At 44.9% G+C, this 25,592-nt stretch overlaps 1 protein-coding gene across 15 annotated transcripts in view; it reads right to left on the reverse strand.

Moving 5' to 3' along the window:
* Positions 1-25,592, reverse strand: part of LOC128688974 (prominin-1) — a 1,112,830-nt gene that overhangs the window by 728,613 nt on the left and 358,625 nt on the right. The window contains exon 1 of one of the 15 annotated variants that reach the window (XM_070085540.1): positions 24,898-24,914. The exons of 13 other annotated variants lie outside the window; for them this stretch is intronic. The gene's annotated coding sequence lies outside the window, so the exon portion shown is untranslated. Of the gene's footprint in view, positions 1-24,066; positions 24,085-24,897; positions 24,915-25,592 lie in introns of those variants that run through there. One more of the 15 variants, XM_070085539.1, reaches the window with a different exon arrangement.

The raw sequence follows: 25,592 nt of genomic DNA on the forward strand, positions 1-25,592 counted from the left end.
AAACTTACCTAAAATATATTTAGTTTAGTGTATGTGTGTATGTGTATGTACGTGTGTGTGTAGGTACATGTGTGTGTAGGTACATGTGTGTGTAGGTACATGTGTGTGTAGGTACATGTGTGTGTAGGTACATGTGTATGTACGTACATGTGTGTACGTACATGTGTGTACGTACATGTGTGTGTACGTACATGTGTGTGTGTGTGTACGTACATGTGTGTGTGTGTACGTACATGTGTGTACGTACATGTGTGTGTACGTACATGTGTGTGTGTGTACGTACATGTGTGTGTGTACGTACATGTGTACGTACGTGTGTGTGTACGTACATGTGTGTGTGTACGTACGTGTGTGTGTACGTACGTGTGTACGTACGTGTGTGTGTGTACACTCACCTAATTGTACTCACCTATTTGTGGTTGCAGGGGTCGAGACTCAGCTCCCGGCCCCGCCCCCTTCAATGATCGCTGCTAGGTCCCCTCTCTCTCCCTGCTCCCTGAGCTTTGTCATACCTCGTCTTAAAGCTATGTATAGTTCCTGCCTGCACTACATCACTTGCTAGACTATTCCACTTCCTGGCAACTATGACTGAAGAAGTACTTCCTAACATCCCTTTGACTCACCTGAGTCTTCAGCTTCTAGTTGTAACCCCTTGTTTCTGTCTCCCCTCACCGGAAAATCCAGTGTGTGTGTGTGTGTGTGTGTGTGTGTGTGTGTGTGTGTGTGTGTGTGTGTGTGTGTGTGTGTGTGTGTGTGTGTGTGTGTGTGTGTGTGTCTGTCTGTCTGTGTGTGTCTGTGTGTGTCTGTGTGTGTCTGTGTGTGTCTGTGTGTGTGTGTGTGTGTGTGTGTGTGTGTGTGTGTGTGTGTGTGTGTGTGTGTGTGTGTGGTGTGTGTGTGTGTGTCTGTACTCACCTAGTTGTACTCACCTAGTTGAGGTTGCGGGGGTCGAGTCCGAGCTCCTGGCCCCGCCTCTTCACTGATCGCTACTAGGTCACTCTCCCTGAGCCGTGAGCTTTATCATACCTCTGCTTAAAGCTATGTATGGATCCTGCCTCCACTACATCGCTTCCCAAACTATTCCACTTACTGACTACTCTGTGGCTGAAGAAATACTTCCTAACATCCCTGTGATTCATCTGTGTGTGTCTGTGTGTGTGTCTGTGTGTGTGTGTGTCTGTGTGTGTGTGTGTGTGTGTGTGTGTGTGTGTGTGTGTGTGTGTGTGTGTGTGTGTGTGTGTGTGTGTGTCTGTGTGTGTGTCTGTGTGTGTGTGTGTGTGTCTGTGTGTGAGTCTGTATGTCTGTCTGTATGTCTGTGGAATAAGCCAAACCGGCGAGTTACGCTTAATGGCAAGCGTGTTTTCTGCCGAATAAGCAAAATGAAAGTAACAAAAAATAAATCCGTGAAAACCACTCTGAATATAAAGAAAACGGTACACACACACACACACATATATATATATATATATATATATATATATATATATATATATATATATATATATATATATACACACACACACACACACACACGCAATAAGATCACAGTAAACAGGTGATTTCAGAATATGCAAAACAACCACTCTGAAAGAATAGAGTAGTAGTCACGAAAGCGCTTGGAATTTCTCTATTCTTTCAGAGTGGTTGTTTTGCATGCATGCATGCATATATATATATATATATATATATATATATATATATATATATATATATATATATATATATATATATATATATATATATATATATATATATATTATATATATATATATATATATCGGAATTTAGCTTAAAAACATTACGTTAGGTTTCTAAGTTAGGTCTGGTCCTTAAATATTTTTTCAATGACAATAATGTAACAAAAACTAATCAAACTATTTTTAAGGTCCGGTTTTTAACAGTTCGGGTAATTCCACCGAACTTCCTTTGTGAGTGAAAATACCCGAGTTGTATTTTGTTTCCCACACTGTAGCACATAACTGTTTTGTGTTCCCTTCTGTTGCGGCCTCCTGCACTAGCAGAAAGCCCTCCCGGCCTCCCGCACTAGCAGAAAGCCCTCCCGGCCTCCCGCACTAGCAGAAAGCCCTCCCGGCCTCCCGCACTAGCAGAAAGCCCTCCCGGCCTCCCGCACTAGCAGAAAGCCCTCCCGGCCTCCCGCACTAGCAGAAAGCCCTCCCGGCCTCCCGCACTAGCAGAAAGCCCTCCCGGCCTCCTGCACTAGCAGAAAGCCCTCCCGGCCTCCTGCACTAGCAGAAAGCCCTCCCGGCCTCCTGCACTAGCAGAAAGCCCTCCCGGCCTCCTGCACTAGCAGAAAGCCCTCCCGGCCTCCTGCACTAGCAGAAAGCCCTCCCGGCCTCCTGCACTAGCAGAAAGCCCTCCCGGCCTCCTGCACTAGCAGAAAGCCCTCCCGGCCTCCTGCACTAGCAGAAAGCCCTCCTGGCTTCCTTCTGGGGGTTTTCCCTTGCAAATGCGTGTAGAAAATACTTGATAAACCCAGGAGTAAATGTGTTCCTGATTGATCGTTTTCATAATTGCTTCTAAACTGCTAATGTTGGTTACTGGTTACCTGGCGAAGATTTTGAAGTCACAACCCCCGCGGCCCTGTACCAGACGAGGACTCCCAGCTGTTGGCTGCTCAATCTGGATGTCGAGGCTAAGCAATATGGAACTTAAACTTTTCCCCCACAGCCCTGATGCTCAAAAACCAACTCTGGAAATCTTTCTATGTTCTACTGGAAGGCATACAGTGTTCCCTAGGCATTACCTCTAATATGAACATGATAATGGTATACAATACCGACAAGTTATGACATGCGTCTTATCATTACGTCTAATACAATAAGAGTGTTGAAAACTCTTAGTCCCTCTATACTTGTCATCTTCGTTCCCGTTGTAACCGTGCTATTCACGGGGAGAAGAATACTTTACACCAAGTGACGTACGTCATGCTCTCGCAGTTTCATTGTGTACACCCGGAACCAGTCCCTCGTATATAAATTATGAAGTCTCTCGTCTGAGGTCCGGAAGTACCGTAAAAATCTTTAAGTGTCCCCTAATTATTTACGTTTTTGACTGGACTTAGTAAGTTCTCTAAATTCTCCAGATTTGTAATTTTACCAGTTCTCTAAATTCTCCAGATCTGTAATTTTACCAGTTTTAAATGGGATCTGTGTGCGGCAAACTTCAAGTCTATGGAATAATTGCCTTGAAAAGTCGTCAGTGGTTTTACTTCTCTTCCTTTAATGTTTCGGTTATCTATTGCATTTTATTTGCGAGTGCGCTGGTAACACTTGTCACCACACACTGTATGACACTCGGGCACAGCTATTCTTGAGACACCATATTTACTACTAAATAATCAGAATCAGCATTACATTTCAGAAGGACTCTTAATTAAACTTTGCGAGTTCTTTATTTCTTGTTTTTAACTGCTGCCCTAGCATCATTAGTTTTTCATAATATTTTTTTTTAAAATTGAAAGACCATGCGTGATTATCTCGTCTTCTAGGTTAAAATAAATCAGAGTAAATACACAGGTGGAATAAAGATTAGCCTTGGTAGTCCTGCTGCTGCTCCCTCAAAACAGTGTCCGTCCAATTATTCAACATAAATGCCAAAAAGTGAAAAAGCCACCAAAACTTACACACAATACTCACACAATCCATACAAGTCCCAATAGACTTAGCATCCCAAATGCAACACTTGATACTGACAAATAATCATGCAAGACCCAGACAACTGCATAATTAAAAGTGCAATCTACCCTGTTTACATATACATTGTCAATGCACCACGCAGAAACAAGCGGGTATATATAGAGAAAGATCGAAGTCAGCAGGACTAGATATACCCGCGTGTTTCTGCGTGCTGCATTGATATAAACATCGCTTGGAAGGGCAGAACATACAGGAGACTGAAATAGCTTGAATCCATGCTTGAGGCTGACTGACGTGCCCGGGCTGGGAATGAAACATGGCTTGTGAACCAGGCTGCCCAGGTTATATGGTTTTTGTGGCCGAATGGATAAGAGCGCTGCCTGGGAATCCCGTCGTCTCAGTAGCAGTATCGAGTCCTGCTGACTGCAATCTTTCTTTATATTTTGTCAAATATGTAATTCTATTAACTCCTGAAAATACAGGTCTAAAGGGTGATTGTGGAAACGATTTTTTTTTACCCAAAGTAGAGATACTAGCCTCGTGGAAATGTTACTTCTACACTGTTAAAGATAACATGAATCACGATAGCGACTGTTGTCCTCAATATGTATTCATTCACGTCTTGCCTCTCACGGCTTTTAACACTTTCAAACGTGAACGAGAATTTTTTTTTTTTTACATTTAAGAGGGGCTGAACCACTTGGGCCATTAAGCGCAAGGTGTGATGGAGGTGCTCTCCGCTAACTGTGGGAAACTTTCTTCTCTCACAGCCACACTGCAAAGAATCGAAAACCATATATCAACCTTCAGCTATACCACAGAGAAAATACATGTACAGGGAAAGTTTTCACTGTGGCAACGTTTTGATCTATCGAGACATTAAATGAGTCTTATCCTGAGCGAAACGATGCCACAATAAAACCTTGCTCAAATATATTTTTTAATTACTCTGGGTAATAAGTTGCTGTATGGACTACCTTTTAAAGACTTGGAGCACAAATTATCACGAATTAAAACCAATCAATTTGCAAATTATAGATATTTTCAACTTGTAGGGTCAGTCTCTCAATGTATGGCCCGGCTGGACAACGACGGCACTACTTAGAGCCTAACCAGGATGGGAACTGACCAGAGGACTGCCAGAGTGGGTACTGGTGGCACAGAGACCAGACTTCCCTGTTAAGGGTCTAATCAACCAGGCTGAGGCTACCCATATCCTACTCTGAACTCGTATTGTCTTGGCTTGTGCACATTTCGTGTGATTATCCTTGTACATAAACCACAGTTAGCAAAAACCGAGTTCATGGAAAATGTAAGGAGAATAGGCTAGCTGCCATGAAAACCTTGAAAATCATACACCAAATATTATCCTCCTTGGAGATTTCAACTTCTCAAATAGGAAATAGAAGATGGTAAATCACAGTTCTGTATGGAAGTACGTTTAGCTTAATAGATACATACACAGATATATAGTGGCTTAGTGAAAAGTCTGATCTGAACCAACAAAGAGTAGCTAATTAGAGAAAAATACAATATACTCTTGATCACAGTTTAAAAGTACAAACAAATATAAATTCAGAGGCGGAAAACTCTAGAAATAGTGTACTAGAAGAGTTGTTCACTATTATTATTATTATTATTATTATTATCATCACACTGGCCGATTCCCACCAAGGCAGGGTGGCCCAAAAAAGAAAAACTTTCACCATCATTCACTCCATCACTGTCTTGCCAGAAGGGTGCTTTACACTACAGTTCTTAAACAGAGTGCAGGTTGTTCACTAAACCTAACAATCACAATTTTGGCGATCAAAATAAACAAAACTATCAGGCATCATAATTTACACATGGATGATCCTAGAGGGGCTAGTCCAAAATCTTCACACACAAATCACTTGCCACAAAAGCAAAAGACTGGGAGACAGTGCAACATACACCAGATAAAAAAAAAGACTGCCGTGAGTACTAAGAAAAAACAGTAAGTGTCAGGGATCCAAGACTGTTCAACAGCCTCCCGTCAGGCATAAGGCGGACTGAGAAATTAGACACGTGTGCAACACTTGGATATCTTTAATGAGGAAAACTTTTCCCTACACAGTGGCTTCATCAGTCCATACAAAGAAGAAAGGTGAAGAACAGGAGGAGTTTGAGGTAATCAGTCCCTCAGCCTTGAGTAGATGTAATCAGTCCATAAATCTTGAAGAGAATACAGCATGTGTGTGAAGTGGCTTATATACTATAGGCAAGTGAGGTGCAAGAGTCGTAGGTGGTATCACACTTGACAAATCATAATGTGTAAGTAGGTCATGCCTAAAGGTTAGGAAGGTGAAGAATTACCTGTATTAAGATCCCAAGATGTTGCTGTGTCTGACAGGAATGTAGACAAATGATTCGGTTCTCTGAACCATTTCTCTACATAAGGGAGTTAACAATAGTCCCCTAAGTGGGAACTGGATAGATTCCTAAAGTAAGTGCCTGATCAGCCGGGCTGTGGCTTACACGTTGGATTGCGTGCTGCCAGCAGTAACAGCCTGGCTGATCAAACCTTGATCCACTGGAAGGCCTGGTCATGGATCCTGAACACCCTCCAGGTAGGTACCGTTCAAAGATTTTGATGTGTGAACTTAGTGAAATTGGACTAGATTTTCACAATTGCTTTACTGCCACCTTTGTAAAGTGGGGCAATATCAGTGGTTAACGACTGTAGGATAATACCAGTGTCCAAGGTCCTCCGCCTTAAAATACAAAAGGCCCGAAATAGTGCTTTCTTAGAATTTTTGATCAATATGGAGTTGCACAAGTCCGGGCATGGAGCATTATGTATGAGCATGCTGTCGATGGCTTCTTCAAAGACAGTCGGGGAGAGTCCTGCATCAGAAATTGGAGAGATGTCAACGGTGCTGAGTCTCGTTAATGAAAAACTCGTAAAGCTGTTTCACACCAAATAAGTCAAAGCGAACAGAACCGAGTCATAAAGTTGACTGACTCAAACCATGCAAGGGAACTACCGAGAAACAGTTCACACCAAGGGAGTTCAGGCAAGTCACGTTGGCTCTCCGCGACTACCTTAGTGTGAAAGGTTTCTCGGTAGTTACACACAAAATAACGTTCCCCTGTCATGGTCGAGTCAGAGTCGAGACTGTATGTCGACTTTTTTGGTGTGGAAGGGCCTTAACCTTGATATACCTTTGATGAGTTTCCATAGTTTTTTCTACTCCCGGAGACCACCCTTGGGCCAGGCTGCTCTGGTGCTTGTCCGGTCAACCAGGAGGCGGCTGCTGCCGCCGTCGCCGCCGCTGGCAGTCCGCTGATTCGCATATCCATCACAGCCTGGTAGATCAAGCATATGGCGAGGTTACTAGTCCAGTTTTCTGTCCCAGCAATGTTTGATATCTACTGATAAGGTGTTGAATAGACCGGAGCCAAAAATGTTGATAAAATGTTCTCTTACTGTGCCCACTGCGCACCCTGCTTTTCAATGGGTTTACTTTGCCCTACCTCTCACATCTCTCACTTCAGTATATTATGTCATTTTTCCAGATTTGGGGCAAGTTCAAGTATTTCCCAAGTATATATCATGTATCTCTTTTCCGGTCTAGTAAGTACATATTTACGACTAAGGCATTCCCAGTAATTTGAATGCTTTACCGGCTCTAAGCGGGTCGTAAATAATTTCTATCTATTCCAGCTCTGACGTCTCTGCCTGAACACGGCCGTCAACACTGAGCAATATTCTAAACGAAAGAGCACAAGCTAATTAAAAAGTGTCACTAATAGTAAGGGATTCGAAGATTAACCCAAAAGGTCTCTTTCACTTACATACGAGTAAGATTAGAGACAAGATAAGTACTTAAAAGTTGCTTGGGTTAGTTCACTGACAGTGACAAAGAAATGTGTACAATATTTAACACTTTTATTTCCTCTCAGTTTTTAAACAAAGATACTAGAGAAATTCCAGAAAGAAATTTTTTTATAGGTTAGGACGAAAATAAATTATGCACAATCAAGTCACACGTGACGTGGTTCTTAACAGTGTTTCTGATATCTTGTAGTAAGATGTTGAATAGTCTGGGGACACGGATGCTGATAGCTTCCCTTATTGTGCCCACCGCACCCCTGTTTTTCAGTGGATATATTTTGTACTTCCCATCTCTCTCATTCCAGTATGTTGATCTGGAAGTTTGCAGATTTGAGACAAGGCCCTCAAGTACTTTCCAAGTATATAAGGGTGTTTCAAAAAGATGGACCCAATTTCAAAGATATAAATTTAAAAACGGGTCCGTCTTTTTTCTGAAACACCTTGTGTTAACACTGACATTCATTCGTTCATTCATTCTCATTCATTCATTCACATTCTCTCTCTCTCTGCACTCCTGTGAGTACATATTTAAAACGAAGGCGTTCCAAGTAATTTAAATGCTTTATTGGCTCTATGTGGGCCAGATAAGTGGAAAATGACAATGGGATACCTATCAACAAAGCAGGAGACAAGTCCTTAGCTTCGAATTATAGATCAATTAGCCTAACCTCCATCGTGAGAAAACTGATGGAATCAATAACTGCAGAGGCTATTCGAAGCCACCTTGGAAAAATTGATAATTGAATCTCGGTACAGTTTTACAAACGGGCGTTCCTGCCTTAAGAATTTACTTTTTCATTAAGGGATTCGAGGAGGTATATCATAAGGAATATGATATTATGTATATGAAATTCAATAAGGTTTTCGATAGTTCCACATCGAAGATTGAGGAAAGTAGAGGCACAAGGAATAGGAGAAATTCTTTCCTGGATAGAGGCCTTGTTGACAGACAGGCAACAGTTCGCATAAATGGGCAGAAATCAGAGTGGGGACGCGCCAGAACATAACTTACCCGCAACCTCCCCAACATAGTAACTTACCCGCAACCTCCCCAACATAGTAACTTACCCGCAACCTCCCCAACATAGTAACTTACCCGCAACCTCCCCAACATAGTAACTTACCCGCTACTTTCCCAACATAGTAACTTACCCGCAATATCCCCCCCAAGAAGAAATAAACAAAGTTTTCCAGTGGGCAACGGAAAACAATATGATGTTCAATGAAGACAAATTCCAACTACTCCGTTATGGAAATGGGGGAAATAATAACTAGAACAAGGTATACTACAAACTCTGGCCATACAATAGAGCGGAAAATAATGTAAGGGACCTGGGAGTAGTAATGTCTGAGGATCTCACTTTCAAGGATCACAACAGTGCCACGATCACAAGTGCAAAGAAAATGATAGGATGGATAATGAGAACGTTCAAAACGAGAGATGCCAAGCCAATGATGATCGTTTTCAAATCACTTTTTCTCTCTAGGCTGGAATACTGTTGTACATTAACATCTCCATTCAAAGCAGGTGAAATCGCAGATCTAGAGAGTGTACAGAGATCCTTTACTGCACGTATAAGTTCTGTCAAGCACCTTAACTACTGGGAACGCTTGGAAGCACTTGACTTGTACTCATTGAAACGCAGGAGAGAGAAATATATCATAATCTACACTTGGAAAATCCTGGAAGGAATGGTCCCGAATCTGCACACAGAAATTACTCCCTACGAAAGTTAAAGACTGGGCAGGCGATGCAAAATACCCCCAATTAAAAGTAAGGGCGCCATTGGTACACTAAGAGAAAACGCCATAAGTGTCCGGGGCCCAAGACTGTTCAACAGCCTCCCACCAAGCATAAGGGGAATTATCAATAAACCCCTGGCTGCCTTCAAGAGAGCTAGACAGATACCTAAAATCAGTGCCGGATCAGCCGGGCTGTGGCTCGTATGTTGGACTGCGTGTGGCCAGCAGTAACAGCCTGGTTGATCAGGCCCTGATCCACCGGGAGGCCTGGTCATGGACCGGGCCGCGGGGGCGTTGATCCCCGAAATAACCTCCAGGTAACAGAGCGACTTACCCGCAACCTCCGCAACGTAGCGACTTGCCCGCAACCTCCCCAACGTAGCGACTTACCCGCAACCTCCCCAACGTAGCGACTTACCCGCAACCTCCCCAACGTAGCGACTTACCCGCAACCTCCCCAACGTAGCGACTTACCCGCAACCTCCCCAACGTAGCGACTTACCCGCAACCTCCCCAACGTAGCGACTTACCCGCAACCTCCCCAACGTAGCGACTTACCCGCAACCTCCCCAACGTAGCGACTTACCCGCAACCTCCCCAACGTAGCGACTTACCCGCAACCTCCCCAACGTAGCGACTTACCCGCAACCTCCCCAACGTAGCGACTTACCCGCAACCTCCCCAACGTAGCGACTTACCCGCAACCTCCCCAACGTAGCTTACCCCAACCTCCCCAACGTAGCGACTTACCCGCAACCTCCCCAACGTAGCGACTTACCCGCAACCTCCCCAACGTAGCGACTTACCCGCAACCTCCCCAACGTAGTGACTTACCCGCAACCTCCCCAACGTAGTGACTTACCCGCAACCTCCCCAACGTAGTGACTTACCCGCAACCTCCCCAACGTAGTGACTTACCCGCAACCTCCCCAACGTAGTGACTTACCCGCAACCTCCCCAACGTAGTGACTTACCCGCAACCTCCCCAACGTAGTGACTTACCCGCAACCTCCCCAAAGTAGTGACTTACCCGCAACCTCCCCAACGTAGCGACTTACCTGCAATCTCCCCAACGTAGTGACTTACCCGCAATCTCCCCAACGTAGCGACTTACCCGCAACCTCCCCAACATAGCAACTTACCCGCAACCTCCCCAACATAGCAACTTACCCGCAACCTCCCCAACATAGCAACTTGCCCCCTACCTCCCCAACATAGCAACTTGCTCCCTACCTTCCCAACATAGCAACTTACCCCCGATCTCCCCAACATAGCAACTTACCCCCTACCTCCCCAACATAGCAACTTACCCCCTATCTCCCCAACATAGCAACTTACCCCCTACCTCCCCAACATAGCAACTTGCTCCCTACCTTCCCAACATAGCAACTTACCCCCTATCTCCCCAACATAGCAACTTACCCCCTACCTCCCCAACATAGCAACTTACCCCCTATCTCCCCAACATAGCAACTTGCTCCCTACCTCCCCAACATAGCAACTTACCCCCTATCTCCCCAACATAGCAACTTGCTCCCTACCTCCCCAACACAGCAACTTACCCTCTACCTCCCCAACATAGCAACTTACCCCCTACCTCCCCAACATAGCAACTTACTCCCTACCTCCCCAACATAGCAACTTGCTCCCTACCTCCCCAACATAGCAACTTGCTCCCTACCTCCCTAACATAGCAACTTGCTCCCTACCTCCCCAACATAGCAACTTGCTCCCTACCTCCCCAACATAGCAACTTACTTCCTACCTCCCCAACATAGCAACTTACCCCCTACCTCCCTAACATAGCAACTTGCTCCCTACCTCCCCAACATAGCAACTTACTTCCTACCTCCCCAACATAGCAACATGCTCCCTACCTCCCCAACATAGCAACTTGCTCCCTACCTCCCAACATAGCAACTTGCCCCCTACCTCCCCAACACAGTAACTTCCTCCCTACCTCTCCAACATAGCAACTTACTCCCTACCTCCCCAACATAGCAACTTCCTCACTACCTCCCCAACATAGCAACTTACTCCCTACCTCCCCAACATAGCAACTTCCTCACTACCTCCCCAACATAGCAACTTGCTCCCTACCTCCCCAACATAGCAACTTGCTCCCTACCTCCCCAACACAATAACTTCTTCACTACCTCTCCAACATAGCAACTTACTTCCTACCTCCCCAACATAGCAACTTCCTCACTACCTCCCCAACATAGCAACTTACTCCCTACCTCCCCAACATAGCAACTTGCTCCCTACCTCCCCAACACAGTAACTTCCTCCCTACCTCTCCAACATAGCAACTTCCTCACTACCTCCCCAACATAGCAACTTCCTCACTACCTCCCCAACATAGCAACTTCCTCACTACCTCCCCAACATAGCAACTTGCTCCCTACCTCCCCAACACAGTAACTTCTTCACTACCTCTCCAACATAGCAACTTACTCCCTACCTCCCCAACACAGTAACTTCCTCACTACCTCCCCAACATAGTAACTTACCCCCTACCTCCCCAACACAGTAACTTCCTCACTACCTCCCCAACATAGCAACTTCCTCACTACCTCCCCAACATAGCAACTTCCTCACTACCTCCCCAACATAGTAAGTTGCTCCCTACCTCCCCAACACAGTAACTTCCTCACTATATCTAACACCATTCTTTACTTTTTAAGTTCAACACTTGGACAGTGTTAATAGGATATTTAGCCATTATCTAAGTCAGTCTCGGGTCCACACTGCCCTGTGGCAGGCAAGACTCAGGCAGTGTGTGGCAGTACGTCCTGGCACCATGACGTCACTAATCACTAATTGGAGACGCGCCTGGGTACCACGCTCTCACAAGCACCTAATTGAATCTGTCAATCTCTACTCCGTGATCATACATCATCTCTACGAAGTGAAGGGCCACGATGTGTACACTCGTGGCACCAGAACCACGTCTCTAGGGAGTGAAGGGCCACGATGTGTACATTCGTGGCACCAGAACCACGTCTCTAGCGAGTGAAGGGCCACGATGTGTACACTCGTGGCACCAGAACCACGTCTCTAGCGAGTGAAGGGCCACGATGTGTACATTCGTGGCACCAGAACCACGTCTCTAGCGAGTGAAGGGCCACGATGTGTACATTCGTGGCACCAGAACCACGTCTCTAGCGAGTGAAGGGCCACGATGTGTACATTCGTGGCACCAGAACCACGTCCCTAGCGAGTGAAGGGCCACGATGTGTACACTCGTTGCACCAGAACGACGTCTCTAGCGAGTGAATGGCCACGATGTGTACATTCGTGGCACCAGAACCACGTCTCTAGCGAGTGAAGGCCATCATGTGTACATACGTGGCACCAGAACTACGTCTCTAGCGAGTGAAGGCCATCATGTGTACATACGTGGCACCAGAACTACGTCTCTAGCGAGTGAAGGCCATCATGTGTACATACGTGGCACCAGAACCACGTCTCTAGCGAGTGAAGGCCATCATGTGTACATTCGTGGCACCAGAACCACGTCTCTAGCGAGTGAAGGCCATCATGTGTACATACGTGGCGCCAGAACCACGTCTCTAGCGAGTGAAGGCCATCATGTGTACATACGTGGCGCCAGAACCACGTCTCTAGCGAGTGAAGGCCATCATGTGTACATACGTGGCGCCAGAACCACGTCTCTAGCGAGTGAAGGCCATCATGTGTACATACGTGGCACCAGAACCACGTCTCTAGCGAGTGAAGGTCATCATGTGTACATTCGTGGCACCAGAACCACGTCTCTAGCGAGTGAAGGTCATCATGTGTACATTCGTGGCACCAGAACCACGTCTCTAGCGAGTGAAGGCCATCATGTGTACACTCGTGGCACCAGAACCACGTCTCTAGCGAGTGAAGGCCATCATGTGTACATTCGTGGCACCAGAACCACGTCTCTATCGAGTGAAGGCCATCATGTGTACATTCGTGGCACCAGAACCACGTCTCTAGCGAGTGAAGGCCATCATGTGTACATACGTGGCACCAGAACCACGTCTCTAGCGAGTGAAGGCCATCATGTGTACATTCGTGGCACCAGAACCACGTCTCTATCGAGTGAAGGCCACGATGTGTACACTCGTGGCACCAGAACCACGTCTCTAGCGAGTGAAGGCCACGATGTGTACACTCGTGGCACCAGAACCACGTCTCTAGCGAGTGAAGGCCACGATGTGTACACTCGTGGCACCAGAACCACGTCTCTAGCGAGTGAAGGCCATCATGTGTACATACGTGGCACCAGAACCACGTCTCTAGCGAGTGAAGGCCACGATGTGTACACTCGTGGCACCAGAACCACGTCTCTAGCGAGTGAAGGCCATCATGTGTACATACGTGGCACCAGAACCACGTCTCTAGCGAGTGAAGGCCACGATGTGTACACTCGTGGCACCAGAACCACGTCTCTAGCGAGTGAAGGCCATCATGTGTACATACGTGGCACCAGAACCACGTCTCTAGCGAGTGAAGGCCACGATGTGTACACTCGTGGCACCAGAACCACGTCTCTAGCGAGTGAAGGCCACGATGTGTACACTCGTGGCACCAGAACCACGTCTCTAGCGAGTGAAGGCCACGATGTGTACACTCGTGGCACCAGAACCACGTCTCTAGCGAGTGAAGGCCATCATGTGTACATACGTGGCACCAGAACCACGTCTCTAGCGAGTGAAGGCCATCATGTGTACATACGTGGCACCAGAACCACGTCTCTAGTGAGTGAAGGCCATCATGTGTACATACGTGGCACCAGAACCACGTCTCTAGCGAGTGAAGGCCATCATGTGTACATACGTGGCACCAGAACCACGTCTCTAGCGAGTGAAGGCCATCATGTGTACATACGTGGCACCAGAACCACGTCTCTAGCGAGTGAAGGCCATCATGTGTACATACGTGGCACCAGAACCACGTCTCTAGCGAGTGAAGGCCATCATGTGTACATACGTGGCGCCAGAACCACGTCTCTAGCGAGTGAAGGCCATCATGTGTACATACGTGGCGCCAGAACCACGTCTCTAGCGAGTGAAGGCCATCATGTGTACATACGTGGCGCCAGAACCACGTCTCTAGCGAGTGAAGGCCACGATGTGTACACTCGTGGCACCAGAACCACGTCTCTAGCGAGTGAAGGCCATCATGTGTACATACGTGGCGCCAGAACCACGGCATGATAGAAGACTCTGAGGGAGAAATTAAAACGTGAATGAAACATTTAGGGAACAGAGATATGAACGACAATGAGGTGTATGGAGGAGAGATGTGAAGAGTTGTAGGGAGGAGCTATTTAGAAGGAAGAGTCCAAGGAGAGATGCAGAGTTAAAGGAAGATATGTACAGGAGTTGAAGGAAGAGATGTAGGGAAAAGAGATTTCAACAGCCAAGTAGTTTCGAAATTTGAAGAGCACTTTAACCGTGAAGATCATTTAGCACTTTCGTTAAAAGAATGTTAACAGACAAACAGATACTATCATACTAAGTTAAAATTGTCAGAACCGGTAAAAAAAAAATCCATTAAATTATTCATATCAAAAGACACCTCTAAATGTTTCTCGAGGCCCCTACAGGTAACTCGGTAATTATAGAAGCATGATAAAAGTTAAAATGAGCTCAGCCATGGGGAAACTTAAACTTATCCCATGGTCAGTTGCACACTACAGACCACATAGGGGAAGGGGGCGGAAAGACATAAGTGCCTGCGAACAAGTGACTGTGTGTGCCTAATTCTCAATCAACAGATTGGCCTGAAAAACAATTCCCATTGAAGGTGGGCCCACCAGGTTAACCACTTGCTAGGGATGTATCTTTGTATGTGGTCATAAAGCCATTAAGGTAAGAGTCTGCTACAGAGTTAAATTATAATAGTCTTCCTCAGGATCCGCCCATTAATTTCCCGGGACAAACACGACCAGGGCACCAACAAATACACATGAGTATACAGTGTCAAGAGGGATAGTCAGAAACGAAGGAAGATGTGCAGCAACAGAAAAGTTTGAAGAATTTATGGAATTAACAGGAGATTTAGGGGATAAAAGACAAAAGAAGCAATGAACAACGAAACCAAAAAAATTAACTAATAAGAGAGAAGCTTAAACAAGAAGTAACGAGTGTGCAGTACATGGAGGATGGCACGAGTAAAGCTAAAAGATGTTTCCAGAGGTCAACGTCCCCGCGGCCCAGTCCCAGACCACACGACCTGGTGGATCAAGGCTTCACCAACCAGGCTGTTTCTGTTGGCCGCGCAAAGTCCAACTTACGAACCATCTTCACATGCCTTACATTTGACGAGCTTCGAGTTTTAATATTCCTAGACCCAGCCCTAGACCAGACTTGCTTGGTACCTGTCTGGTCAACCAGGCATGACTTGTACTCGTTGGAACGCAGGAGAGATATATCATAATCTACACTTGGAAAATCCTGGAAGGAATGGTCCCGAATCTGCACACAGAAATCACTCCCTACGAAAGTTAAAGACTGGGCAGGCGATGTAAAATACCCCAAATTAAAAGTAGAGGCGCCATTGGTACACTAAGGGAAAACACCATAAGTGTCCGGGGCCCAAGACTGTTCAACAGCCTCCCATCAAGCATAAGGGTAATTACCAATAAATCCCTGGCTGCCTTCAAGAGAGAGCTGGACAGGTACCTAAAGTTAGTGCCGGATCAGCCGGGCTGTGGTTCGTACGTTGGACTACGTGCGGCCAGCAGTAACAGCCTGGTTGATCAAGCCCTGATCCACCGGGAGGCCTGGTCATGGACCAGGCCGCGGGGGCGTTGATCCCCGGAATAACCTCCAGGTAGACTCCAGGCAGGCTGTTGCTGTTGGCAGTCCATTGGCCCATATATCCATGGCAACCTGATTGATACAGCACTTGTTAGAGGCATTTGTCCAGTTTCCTCCTGAAGACTTCTACAATTGTCCCAGCAGTCTTTCTGATATCTTCTGGCAAGATGTGGAATAGTCTGGGACTACGTATGTTGATACAAAGTTCTCTTAATGTGCCCACAGCAGCCCTGCTGTCAACTGTATTTACTGTACAATTTCTACCACGTTTCTCACTCCAGGAGATATGTTATGGCAGTGTGTAAATTTGGAACAAAGCCATCAGGTACTTACCATGTGTGTATCATGCATCTCTCCCACCTCAGCGAGCACACATTCAGGACTTCGCGGTGTTCCCAGTAATTTAAATGCTTTATTGGTTCTATGCGGGCCGTAAATATTATCTGTTCCAACTGTCTGAACAATGCCCTAATCGAGAGAACACAATTTTAAGAAACACCTTTGGCACTATTTCTCTTGTTTTGAAAGTTCTCATTATCAATCCAGTCATTTTTCCTTTACAAATATCAAACACAACACTATAATACGAGGGAATAAGAGAGAGGAGGAGGGAGAGATGAGAACTAGTGAGAAAGAACAAACGAGAAAGAAAATGAAGGAGAAAGGAGGAGGAGGAGAACGAGCGAGCGAGAGAGGGAGGAGGGGAGAGGGGAGAGAGCAACATTGGTGCAGACAGCAATATACGTTAGATTATTGAAGGCAGGTGCGGGCACAAGTGCACACCACCACTACCCACCCACATGTCTACTCTCTCAGCCACTTTCAACACTGATGACTTCAGGGTTCGTTATTCACAATTTCCCTTTGTTTCTATTAATATTTCAATATCTGAGGTGGTAGCACCATAGCATCATGGGTACGGTAAGGTGATATCTTAGACGAGGACCATGAGTCGACTGGTCAAGGCTCTGCTTCCCCGCTAACTAACCAACCCTGCACTTACTGTCCCCACACACACACACACACACACACACACACACACACACACACACACACACACACACAATATATATATATAGATATATATATATATATATATATATATATATATATATATATATATATATATATGCGCGCGGAACAATTCGCAAACAGGCGAAATTATTTACATTGTCTCTACGTCCACAGCAGGACTCGAACCTGCTAACTCTGTATCAGAGTCCACAGTACTTTACCACTGAGCTAGACCCAAGATAAGTATGAGCGCTTAGCCGAAACTAGAGACAATGTTTGTAAATAATTTCGCCTGTTTGCGAATTGTTAAGCATTTCAAATCTCTTTGGTTGTCCACTGCATGTGGCAAGATTCGATGAAATAACTTCCAAAATAAGCTTGGTGCCCGGGGGTATGGGGTAACATCGCCTAGCTTCGGCTAAGCGATGTTACCTCTAAATATAGGCATACACCTAGAGGTGTATGCCTACATTTAGAGCCTATATTTAACACTGTTTAAGGAATGAGTAACCTTGACTGTTGAAGAGGTTACATACAGCCTTAATGACTCCTTGGGAAGAAGTCAGTCCTGCTACGAGCAGTGTTCCTCATACTGTGTGGTGGATAGCATTAACTACTGTCACTACATCCTTTAGCATTTAAGTGATTGAAAGAGGTATCCTTGTCCCAAACCTAAGCAGTACAAGAACATACTGCATTAAGAGATATATTAGAAAATTTAAAGTAATCCCAGTGAAGGGCATAGGCGCCATAGGCACAATAGGAGACCAATATCAACGACCATGATCCTACCAGAAGACATCACAAACACTGACGGAACAAGTCTGCAAGCCCTCACGAGGAGGGCACATTGACCAGGGTCACTCGGTGATCACGCTCATAAAAAAAACCAATAAAAACAAAACAAAACAAATTAAAATCAACAATAAAAAAAAGCAAAGAACATTCAACAAAAAGACTATCATAACTAGTTAAAACAGCCAGCATTAATTAAAACCCTATTAAATTATTAATGTCAAGACGTGGTAGTGTTGCTAACCCCACCAAGACGTGGTGGTGGTGGTCACCAACACCGGCCAAGAGATCGTGGTGGTGCTCACCAGCCCCGCAGCTCCCCCCCCCCCCGCCAAGACGTGATGGTGGTGTTCACCAACACAAACCAGGAAATAGCCAACGTGAAGGGATGTCAGCAAGTGTAACAACCAGAGAATTGACTGGGATCAGATAAATAAAGAACTATCAGAGGTCCCTGGGAAACTGTCCTAAGCAATTTTAAAGCCACATCAGGGCATACAAAGCCTGAATATAGAAGCTTACAGCGATTCTACAAAATGTTACGCGAAGATAAAAAAAAATATATGAGCTGGCACTGAAAGTAGGGAGAAGAACGTAATAAAATGTCCCGTGGCTCGGCTCTCAAACTGAGGGTCTGTGGTTAGAGCCCCAGCACGGGTAGAAACGTTGACTTTGTTCACCTAGAAGCCAGCAGGTGCCTGGGTATTAGTGGACTGCTGTGGATGGTATCCCAGGTGGTGGCAGAATACCCCAGATAGGGCTGGGCTTTGATATGAATTGAGGTAGGACAACTCTTAGCTTGTAAAACTGATCTGTGTAAAAAAAAATGCCTAAAAATTCAAATATGTTACAAGAAAAGAACATTTGATGAGAGATTACCAAAATAAGAGCAGAAACTAAACCTTTCCTATAAGATGGAAGAACACAAGGCGCTCTAAGCAACTGAAGAAATAAAAACCTAAATATTTCCGCAAGTACGCGAAATCCAAATTAAGAACAACTCCAAGCCAAGACAAGAAAGTTTAGGTAAGACCCCATGTGGGGTGAGCTGGGAAGATGAGACATGCGAAGAATAGCGCTAGAGATGAGTGTCCACAGTCATAAAGTGACACGGCTTAATCACGTCAAATAAATACCACCAGTATGCTGCCCTCTGTTGTTCTTACCTGCCTGCCCTGTCCTGCGACCTAACCTGCTGCCAGCTTGTTAAGACTGAAGACCTCCAGAAGACCATTGCAACTGAGCCTACTTTTCCTGTTTCTTCAATCTTTCCCACGATGGGCTGGGTTAAGGTGGCAAGTTTGTAGAAGAGCCATTCTCAAATTTCCTGAAGCTGCTCCTAGAAAGGCGGTAAAATTTTGTCTTGTATCCAAAGGCGAATCGTAGAGGCTTGAGGAACTCCAGAACTTGGGTGAGTGTGAAGTGGTGAGGTTGTTCGCAGGCAAACTTGACAGTTACTGCACCGAGGCTTTTGTAGAGTTCAGTGCAGGTCATGGTTTCAGTGTTTGATGAAGCAGTGTAAAAGGTAAGGCTTTCCCATGTTGGTGTGCTAGAGTCGTCAGTATCTTCTTACATGGATTCAGTAGACGAGTCTACAAAGGTACTAGCAGGTGACTGAGGGTCGACAGAAGCAGTGGAGAGGTGTACTGGTGGTGTGTAACATCTGGTTGGGAGGCGGTGGTGGCGGTGGTCGAGGCACATAAGCGTGTCGGATTATTATTATTAGGTAGGTAGTAGGTTGGTAGACAGCAACCACCCAGGGAAGTACTACCGTCCTGCCAGATGACTGTGAAACAGAAACCTGTAACTGTTTTGCATGATGGTAGGATTGCTGGTTTCTTTTTCTGTCTCATAAACACGCTAGATAACAGGGATATCTTGCTACTCCTACTTACACTTTGGCCACACTTCACAGACACGCACATGCATACATATATATACATACATCTAGGCTTTTCTCCTTTTTCTAAATAGCTCTTGTTCTTCTTTATTTCTTCTATTGTCCATGGGGAAGTGGAAAACGAATCTTTCCTCCGTAAGCCATGCGTGTCGTATGAGGCGACTAAAATGCCGGGAGCAATGGGCTAGTAACCCCTTCTCCTGTAGACATTTACTAAAAAAGAGAAGAAAAACTTTATAAAACTGGGATGCTTGAATGTGCGTGGATGTAGCGCGGATGACAAGAAACAGATAATTGCTGATGTTATGAATGAAAAGTTGGATGTCCTGGCCCTAAGTGAAACAAAGCTGAAGGGGGTAGGGGAGTTTCGGTGGGGGGAAATAAATGGGATTAAATCTGGAGTATCTGAGAGAGTTAGAGCAAAGGAAGGGGTAGCAGTAATGTTGAAGGATCAGTTATGGAAGGAGAAAAGAGAATATGAATGTGTAAATTCAAGAATTATGTGGATTAAAGTAAAGGTTGGATGCGAAAAGTGGGTCATAATAAGCGTGTATGCACCTGGAGAAGACAGGAATATAGAGGAGAGAGAGAGATTTTGGGAGATATTAAGTGAATGTATAGGAGCCTTTGAACCAAGTGAGAGAGTAATTGTGGTAGGTGACCTGAATGCTAAAGTAGGAGAAACTTTTAGAGAGGGTGTGGTAGGTAAGTTTGGGGTGCCAGGTGTAAATGATAATGGGAGCCCTTTGATTGAACTTTGTATAGAAAGGGGTTTAGTTATAGGTAATCCATATTTTAGGAAAAAGAGGATAAGTATACAAGATATGATGTAGGGCGAAATGACAGTAGTTTGTTGGATTATGTATTGGTAGATAAAAGACTGTTGAGTAGACTTCAGGATGTACATGTTTATAGAGGGGCCACAGATATATCAGATCACTTTTTAGTTGTAGCTACACAGAGTAAAAGGTAGATGGGATAAAAGGAGAATAGAAGCATCAGGGAAGAGAGAGTTGAAGGTTTATAAACTAAAAGAGGAGGCAGTTAGGGTAAGATATAAACAGCTATTGGAGGATAGATGGGCTAATGAGAGCATAGGTATGGGGTCGAAGAGGTATGGGGTAGGTTTAAAAATGTAGTGTTGGAGTGTTCAGCAGAAGTTTGTGATTACAGGAAGGTGGGTGCAGGACGGAAGAGGAGCGATTGGTGGAATGATGATGTAAAGAGAGTAGTAAGGGAGAAAAAGTTAGCATATGAGAAGTTTTTACAAAGTAGAAGTGATGCAAGGAGGGAAGAGTATATGGAGAAAGAGAGAGAGGTTAAGAGAGTGGTGAAGCAATGTAAAATGAGAGCAAATGAGAGAGTGGGTGAGATGTTATCAACAAATTTTGTTGAAAATAAGAAAAAGTTTTGGAGTGAGATTAACAAGTTAAGGAAGCCTAGAGAACAAATGGATTTGTCAGTTAAAAATAGGAGAGGAGAGTTATTAAATGGAGAGTTATAGGTATTGGGAAGATGGAGGGAATATTTTGAGGAATTGTTAAATGTTGATGAAGATAGGGAAGCTGTGATTTCGTGTATAGGGCAAGGAGGAATAACATCTTGTAGGAGTGAGGAAGAGCCAGTTGTGAGTGTGGGGGAAGTTCGTGAGGCAGTAGGTAAAATGAAAGGGGGTAAGGCAGCCGGGATTGATGGGATAAAGATAGAAATGTTAAAAGCAGGTGGGGATATAGTTTTGGAGTGGTTGGTGCAATTATTTAATAAATGTATGGAAGAGGGTAAGGTACCTAGGGATTGGCAGAGAGCATGCATAGTTCCTTTGTATAAAGGCAAAGGGGACAAAAGAGAGTGCAAAAATTATAGGGGGAAAAGATTGTTGAGTGTACCTGGTAAAGTGTATGGTAGAGTTATTATTGAAAGAATTAAGAGTAAGACGGAGAATAGGATAGCAGATGAACAAGGAGGCTTTAGGAAAGGTAGGGGGTGTGTGGACCAGGTGCTTACAGTGAAACACATAAGTGAACAGTATTTAGATAAGGCTAAAGAGGTCTTTGTGGCATTTATGGATCTGGAAAAGACGTATGACAGGGTGGATAGGGGGGCAATGTGGCAGATGTTGCAAGTGTATGGTGTAGGAGGTAGGTTACTGAAAGCAGTGAAGAGTTTTTACGAGGATAGTGATGCTCAAGTTAGATTATGTAGGAAAGAGGGAAATTATTTCCCAGTAAAAGTAGGCCTTAGACAAGGATGTGTGATGTCACCGTGGTTGTTTAATATATTTATAGATGGGGTTGTAAGAGAAGTAAATGCGAGGGTCTTGGCAAGAGGCGTGGAGTTAAAAGATAAAGAATCACACACAAAGTGGGAGTTGTCACAGTTGCTCTTTGCTGATGACACTGTGCTCTTTGGAGATTCTGAAGAGAAGTTGCAGAGATTGGTGTATGAATTTGGTAGGGTATGCAAAAGAAGAAAATTAAAAGTGAATACAGGAAAGAGTAAGGTTATGAGGATAACAAAAAGATTAGGTGATGAAAGATTGGATATCAGATTGGAGGGAGAGGGTATGGAGGAGGTGAATGTATTCAGATATTTGGGAGTGGACGTGTCAGCGGATGGGTCTATGAAAGATGAGGTGAATCATAGAATTGATGAGGGGAAAAGGGTGAGTGGTGCACTTAGGAGTCTGTGGAGACAAAGAACTTTGTCCTTGGAGGCAAAGAGGGGAATGTATGAGAGTATAGTTTTACCAACGCTCTTATATGGGTGTGAAGAATGGGTGATGAATGTTGCAGCGAGGAGAAGGCTGGAGGCAGTGGAGATGTCATGTCTGAGGGCAATGTGTGGTGTGAATATAATGCAGAGAATTCGTAGTTTGGAAGTTAGGAGGAGGTGCAGGATTACCAAAAATGTTGTCCTGAGGGCTGAGGAAGGGTTGTTGAGGTGGTTCGGACATGTAGAGAGAATGGAGCGAAACAGAATGACTTCAAGAGTGTATCAGTCTGTAGTGGAAGGAAGGCGGGGTAGGGGTCGGCCTAGGAAAGGTTGGAGGGAGGGGGTAAAGGAGGTTTTGTGTGCGAGGTGCTTGGACTTCCAGCAGGCATGCGTGAGCGTGTTTGATAGGAGTAAATGGAGACAAATGGTTTTTAATACTTGACGTGCTGTTGGAGTGTGAGCAAAGTAACATTTATGAAGGGGTTCAGGGAAACTGGCAGACCGGACTTGAGTCCTGGAGATGGGAAGTACAGTGCCTGCACTCTGAAGGAGGGGTGTTAATGTTGCAGTTTAAAAACTGTAGTGTAAAGCACCCTTCTGGCAAGACAGTGATGGAGTGAATGATGGTTAAAGTTTTTCTTTTTTGGGCCACCCTGCCTTGGTGGGAATCGGCCAGTGTGATAATAAAAAAAAATAATCTGACAAAGCCCAAGTCCTCTAAAATTAGAAGGAAAGGGGGGGGGTAATAAACATGATCACACACGCAACATTGGGGCCAGACTCTTTGAACTCTATAAACAATGCAAACTACCACTATAACGAGCGCTCAGCACACATGTGGAAAACTTCCCAGCATGTTGAAAACATTAAAGAAGAGAAACTCGTGAGAAAACACCCAAGTCTATATATAGCCTTGGAATATGTTGGGATGAAAAAACTGGAGGAAGAGCTAAGATCTTGGCGAAATTCTAGAGGTGCTAAAAAAAAGTGAAGACACAGCTACTCTGGCAAAAAACTATAGGTCATGAGAGGATGAGAAGACACCTGGAGTCTACCTGGAGGGTATTCCGGGGATCAACGCCCCCGCGGCCAGATCAAAGCTTAAAAATTTTATGGAAAATAATGACTTGTACAATCCAGGTTATCATAGGCTTTGAGCAGGGAGATCATGTTCGTCAACTACTGGACCACTAAGATAACATTACAGAGGCGTGGACAGAACCCCAGCATACAGACGCGGTATACGCAGACTTGGCTAAGGCACCGGACATGTGATCATGGAGTAACAGCGCAAAGTAAGATCAAAAGTAATTAAAAGAAAAGGAAGCAAATGGATATACGAATTCCTAACCAATAAAACACAGTAGTGGTAAACAATGTAAAATCTAGCCTTAGCAATGTAAAAATCGGTAAAATATAACACGATGTTCGATAAGGTCAAATTTCAGTTGCTCAGGTATGAAGAAAATGAGGAATTCAACGAGGGTAACGATATACAAAATGCAGGAGGGTCACCACACAGAACGAAAAGAACATGTATAAGATCTAGGTAACTAATATCAGCTGACCTACCTTCAAGAACACGGTATATATCTTTGATGAGTTTCGAGTGTCTTGCTACTCCCGGAGCTCGGCCATGGGCCAGGCTTATCTGGTGCTAGCCTGGTCAATCAGCCTGTTGCTGTTAGTGGCCCACTGCCCCGCATAGCTTGGTTGATCTGGCACTTGGTGAAGATACTTGTCCAGTTTCCTCTTGATACACTTGTTCCAGCAGTGTTTCTGATATCTTCTGGTAAGATGTTGAAACAAATGCTGCGAAGGTCAGGAAAACAATAGGGTGGATTATTAGGATACGAGAAATTTCAAAACAAGAGAAATAATAGTAATAGTATTCAAATCACTTGTGCTCTTTCAAAGTACTGCTCTCACTTTTAACAGCATCGTTCAGAGCGGATGAGATGATAGCTGGAAAGAAAACAAACAGTGTTCATCACTGGCATAAACCCACTAAAGCACTTTATAAACTACCGGGAACGCCACCAAGAACTGGGAATGTACTCACTGAAATGAAGACGACAGATGCGCAAAAATTTAGACTTGGAGTAAGATATGGACGGCACTCTAAAACACACCTATTGAAAAGTAGGGAAACTACGTGCACAAGAAAGCACTGTATCAACATCCGTGGGCCTAGATTTTTGAATCTGCAACCAGCAGGTATCAGACATATCGCTTTCGGGGTGAGCCAGATCAATCAGGCTGTGATGGATATGCGGGCCAGCGATCTGCCAACAGCAACAGCCTGATCAACCAGGCAATCAATAAGGTGGCCTGTCCAAGGGCCGGGCCGTGGGGATAGGAAAATTCTCGAAACAGGTCTCACGTATGAGACGAGGTGCTCACCTACACACAAACGAGGTGAGAGGCGTGTGTGGCTACCTCCACTCACTGAACTGACCCACTGCTACCTCCACTGACTGAACTGGCCTTGCAGGGCCTGAAAGCCCTTGCAGGGCTTCCTCCCTCCCTCCCTCTTTTTTTTTTTATTTACACAGGGTGTGACAAGGTTAAGGATCCCTAGCTTTATTGACAAGCTATTTACAGGTTAAGGATTCCTAACTTTATTGGCAAGCTAAGAGCTGTTACCTACATCAGCTCATTTGAAAGCATTTTTATTGTTATGAGACATACAAGTAGGGAACAGGATGAAGCTGAAGCCATCTGTGGGCCAGCATTTTCATGTGATCAACCGACTATCTCGTTGACATCATTATGCTGTACGAATGTGTTGAATACTAGAGTCATCCTGGGTATATATGATCTCAGATAGAGTGATGTTCTGGAGAAGGGTACAGCCAGAGTGAAGTTGCTGCTTTCTGCACGTCTTGTGGCATAAAAGCTTGTTTCACGCTGTCCTCGAAGTGGATCCAAGTGTGGTATTTTGACAATATTGGCCTTGTACATAACAGTAAGGCCACCCACATCCCTCCTGTGTTGAAGGCTCTGCTGAAATGACAGATCTATCCAGGATGGGTCCAGGCGAGAGATGAGACGTCTTGCTCTGTTCTCTACTCTGTCAAGCAGTCGCAGATGAGAGG

The sequence above is a fragment of the Cherax quadricarinatus genome, chromosome 16 (assembly GCF_038502225.1).
Source record: "Cherax quadricarinatus isolate ZL_2023a chromosome 16, ASM3850222v1, whole genome shotgun sequence".
NCBI lineage: Eukaryota > Metazoa > Arthropoda > Malacostraca > Decapoda > Parastacidae > Cherax > Cherax quadricarinatus.